This window comes from Clupea harengus, chromosome 12 (genome assembly GCF_900700415.2).
Source record: "Clupea harengus chromosome 12, Ch_v2.0.2, whole genome shotgun sequence".
Classification (NCBI taxonomy): domain Eukaryota; kingdom Metazoa; phylum Chordata; class Actinopteri; order Clupeiformes; family Clupeidae; genus Clupea; species Clupea harengus.
The window spans coordinates 9,113,098-9,118,097 of record NC_045163.1 but is presented as its reverse complement, the minus strand read 5'-3'; the positions used below and the strand labels follow the sequence as shown (position 1 = coordinate 9,118,097).

Below are 5,000 nucleotides of genomic sequence, written 5' to 3'. Positions count from 1 at the left end.
ATTGAAAAATCCAAACAATGCATCTCTTAATGAATCTTCTCTTTTTCTCACAGTGTCCCTGTGTTTGTCTGTCGCGTGGTCTCCCCCTCTCGCTTTCTGTCTCTTTGTCTCAGTATGTTGAGGTTTATATTTAGTTTTCAATTGGGACGGTATTGTTGGGAAAGCCACATAAATCCCTTTACTGAATTGGAAACGGTCTCTGGACCGCGGAGTGCCTCTAGAGAAGCCTGCTGGCCAGGGCCTTGGGTCTCTGCCCCCCGACAGAAGAGCGTTTGCAGGGCCGTCATCGGCCCCTCATCCCCCCTCCTCTGTCAAAAGGCCTCTCGTACTGTGACCAATACAGAGCTTTGTTTGGCCTTTACCATTATAGCCTGCTGTCACAATGCTGCCTTGTCTTTATTCATCAAAGATCTTAGCTCTAGATCTTAGATGCGCACACACACACACACACACACACACACACACACATAGACACAGACACACATATAGACACAAGCAGAGAAATGTGCACACACACACACACACAGTCAAACACACACACATTGGTTTAATCAGAATGACTTGATTGATTGATTTGTTATTACTCTCTGATGTCTGATGTTTTTGTTTGTTTTTTCAGGTGTTTTGCAAAGACATGTGCTCACCAAACGTTGATACTTGTTGCCTGCAGGCAGACAGATTTCTTTTTTTGTTTGATGAGAAAAGAAAAAATCAATCTTCAAAGTCAAATCTCAATCTGCGTTCCCGATGATAAAATCTTTTAGACATGAGTTGGGTGGAAAGGTCCCGGTGTGATAGAGACACGGACAGGGTCATTACTGGGGACAGATGCTGCTTTTGAATGCCGTCTCTTTGATGTCTGTCTTGGAGAAAGAGAGACGTAGAGACAGCGAGATCCCTCAGGGTTCAATTGAGTCTTTCAATTGAGTCTTCCCATTTGGAGTTTTGAGTCAGTACTGGGCCATTCATCCTGGTGAGGTCATGCTGGTCAATATGATGTTGACTAGGTTGCCATTCATTTGGGTCCTCTGACTTCAATCTAAATGAGTTAGAGTTAGCTATGGCATCTAGCTGGAGGATGAACTGAAATGATAAGCGACTCTTGGGAGTGATGTCTGGTGGCAGTAACGCCCCGTTCTTATGCCAGCAAAAGTGGCAAGCAGAAACAGAATGAGCTGTCATAAAGATGATCTAAAGATGACTCAGAGCTGGATCCAGCATGTTGGCATGTTATGGTAACACATACAAATGCAGAGCTGGATCCAGCATGTCGGGATGTTATGGTGACTCACAGAAATGTTGTGTCCGTACCAGGGAGGTCCCAGCGAGTAAGGCAGGCCTCGCCAGCTCCTGCATCGCCATCTTTTCCTGTGTGCTGTGGAATGCCCCTGTGCAATGCCCTGGGGCAATTCAGCCTTCACCCCTCTTCACTGCCCTCTTCACCTAGGGCATGATGGGGTCTGGAGAGGATCTAGCCCATATCTAGTGCTGATGCACCAGATCTCTTTCTCTCTCTCTTTCTGTCTCTCTTTCGCTCTCTCTTTCTGTCTCTCTTTCTCTCTCTCTTCCTCCCCTCTTTCTTTTCTCTTTCTCTCTCTCTTTCTCTCTCTCTTTTTGTCTCTCTCTTTGTTTAAGATGATGGGAGGATGTAAGCCTTGTGGTTGAGGGTTACAGTGTGAACTGTGTGAGAGCCCATGACAATGGTTTAATAAAGGAGTGTTAGACCTCTCTCTCTTAATTTCTCTCTCTCTCTCTTTCTCTCTCTCATCTCTCTCTCTCTCTGACCTGATTGGGCTCTGGTCAGGTGCATCACTCTGTTTGACCCATTCCACAGTTGCCTGTGTGGTTGAATGTTTTCAGCTCTTTCAGTGGTTGTGGCGCTAAACTGCATTAGGCCTGGCGTGTAGCGCTGGGCGTGTAGCGCTGCCATTGTGCTGCTAGTCCTCATTTCTTAAGCCTGGAGGAGCAGCACACAATGGAAAGGGTGGGCATAGCACATTCTATTTATACCCTGTGCCCACTGCTCATGGTATGGAGGCAGGACTAATGAAGATAAATGCCTTGTGCAGGTGTCCTCTCCTGTGTGTGTAGATGAGAGAATGTGTGTTTGAACACATGCATTTTTGTGTATTTGTATGTGTGTGTGTGTGTGTGTGTGTGTGTGTGTGTGAGTTTATTTCTGTGTGTGTGTGTGTGTGTGTGTGTGAGTGTGTGTGAGTGAGTGTGTGGGGGTGTGTGGGTGTGTGTGTGTGAGAGAGAGAGAGAGAGAGAGAGAGAGAGGGGGAGGGAGAGAGAGAGAGAGAGAGAGAGAGAGAGAGAGAGAGAGTGAGTGTGAGTACTGGGCAGACATGGATGAGCTGACCCTATTCTTCCCGGCTGGCTGGCTGGCTTGCTGCATGGAGCTCTCCTGGGGGGATGACGTAGTGGCAGGGTGGATGCTTAACCTGTCTCCTCTTTCTCTCCTCCTCTCCTCTCTCCATCTCTCCGGTCCTTTACTCCTCCCTCTCTCACCTCTCTTTCTCTTTCTCCCATCTACTTCTCGCATCTTTCTCTTTCTCCTCTCCCTCTCTCATCTCTTTCTTTCATTCCCTCCTGTTTCTCTCTTTCTCACACTCTCTTTTTGTACTCGCTCCCACCTCACTTGCCTTTCTTTCGTTCTTTATTATCTTGTTGTTTTTCTCTCTCTCTTCTGTCTTGTCTTCCCTTTCTCCTTCTCACCTCTCTATTTTTCGCCCTCTTTCTTTTCTGTCCTCCTCTGTTCTCTGTCTCTCTGGCCACCTTCCTTCCTCTCTTCTGTTTCTCTGTCTTGTTCTCTCTCTCACGGTTCTTCCTCTCTTCTGTTTCTCTGTCTTGTTCTCTCACTCACGGTCCTTCTCTCTTTCCCTCTAGTTCTTACTCCTACTGTGTGTCTGTGGTTTCTCAACGGGACTCTTTTACTCTTACACTCCTCTTTCTGTATCTTTATCTGTCTATCTATCAACACTTCCTTCTCTGTCTCCGGCTCTATTGCCCTATTTTCTTTGTCTCTTTAGATAGATAGATAGATAGATAGATTTCAATTGAGTCTTCCCATTTGGAGTTTTGAGTCAGTACTGGGCCATTCATCCTGGTGAGGTCATGCTGGTCAATATGATGTTGACTAGGTTGCCATTCATTTGGGTCCTCTGACTTCAATCTAAATGAGTTAGAGTTAGCTATGGCATCTAGCTGGAGGATGAACTGAAATGATAAGCGACTCTTGGGAGTGATGTCTGGAGGCAGTAACGCCCCGTTCTTATGCCAGCAAAAGTGGCAAGCAGAAACAGAATGAGCTGTCATAAAGATGATCTAAAGATGACGCAGAGCTGGATCCAGCATGTTGGGATGTTATGGTAACACATACAAATGCAGAGCTGGATCCAGCATGTTGGGATGTTATGGTAACACATACAAATGCAGAGCTGGATCCAGCATGTCGGGATGTTATGGTGACTCACAGAAATGTTGTGTCCGTACCAGGGAGGTCCCAGCGAGTAAGGCAGGCCTCGCCAGCTCCTGCATCGCCATCTTTTCCTGTGTGCTGTGGAATGCCCCTGTGCAATGCCCTGGGGCAATTCAGCCTTCACCCCTCTTCACTGCCCTCTTCACCTAGGGCATGATGGGGTCTGGAGAGGATCTAGCCCATATCTAGTGCTGATGCACCAGATCTCTTTCTCTCTCTCTTTCTGTCTCTCTTTCGCTCTCTCTTTCTGTCTCTCTTTCTCTCTCTCTTCCTCCCCTCTTTCTTTTCTCTTTCTCTCTCTCTTTCTCTCTCTCTTTTTGTCTCTCTCTTTGTTTAAGATGATGGGAGGATGTAAGCCTTGTGGTTGAGGGTTACAGTGTGAACTGTGTGAGAGCCCATGACAATGGTTTAATAAAGGAGTGTTAGACCTCTCTCTATTAATTTCTCTCTCTCTCTTAATTTCTCTCTCTCTCTCTTTCTCTCTCTCATCTCTCTCTCTCTCTGACCTGATTGGGCTCTGGTCAGGTGCATCACTCTGTTTGACCCATTCCACAGTTGCCTGTGTGGTTGAATGTTTTCAGCTCTTTCAGTGGTTGTGGCGCTAAACTGCATTAGGCCTGGCGTGTATCGCTGGGCGTGTAGCGCTGCCATTGTGCTGCTAGTCCTCATTTCTGAAGCCTGGAGGAGCAGTACACAATGGAAAGGGTGGGCATAGCACATTCTATTTATACCCTGTGCCCACTGCTCATGGTATGGAGGCAGGACTAATGAAGATAAATGCCTTGTGCAGGTGTCCTCTCCTGTGTGTGTGTGTGTGTATGAGAGAGAATGTGTGTATGAACACATGTATTTTTGTGTATTTGTATGTGTGTGTGTGTGAGTTTATTTCTCTGTGTGTGTGTGTGAGAGAGAGAGGGAGAGAGAGAGAGAGAGAGAGAAAGTGTACTGGGCAGACATGGATGAGCTGACCCTATTCTTCCCGGCTGGCTGGCTGGCTGGCTGGCTTGATGCATGGAGCTCTCCTGGGGGGATGACGTAGTGGCAGGGTGGATGCTTATTAACCTGTCTCCTCTTTCTCTCCTCCTCTCCCTCTCTCCATCTCTCCGGTCCTTTACTCCTCCCTCTCTCACCTCTCTTTCTCTTTCTCCCATCTCCTTCTCCCCTCTCTTCTTCTCTCATCTTTCTCTTTCTCCTCTCCCTCTCTCATATCTTTCTTTCATTCCCTCCTGTTTCTCTCTTTCTCACACTCTCTTTTTGTACTCGCTCCCACCTCACTTGCCTTTCTTTCGTTCTTTATTATCTTGTTGTTTTTCTCTCTCTCTTCTGTCTTGTCTTCCCTTTCTCCTTCTCACCTCTCTATTTTTCTCCCTCTTTCTTTTCTGTCCTCCTCTGTTCTCTGTCTCTCTGGCCACCTTCCTTCCTCTCTTCTGTTTCTCTGTCTTGTTCTCTCTCTCACGGTCCTTCTTGTCTTCTGTTTCTCTGTCTTGTTCTCTCACTCACGGTCCTTCTCTCTTTCCCT

General features: G+C 46.9%; 1 protein-coding gene across 1 annotated transcript in view; it reads left to right on the top strand.

Annotated features, from left to right (window-relative positions):
- pappaa (pregnancy-associated plasma protein A, pappalysin 1a) overlaps window positions 1-5,000 on the top strand; it is a 105,833-nt gene that overhangs the window by 66,689 nt on the left and 34,144 nt on the right. The window lies entirely within an intron of this gene.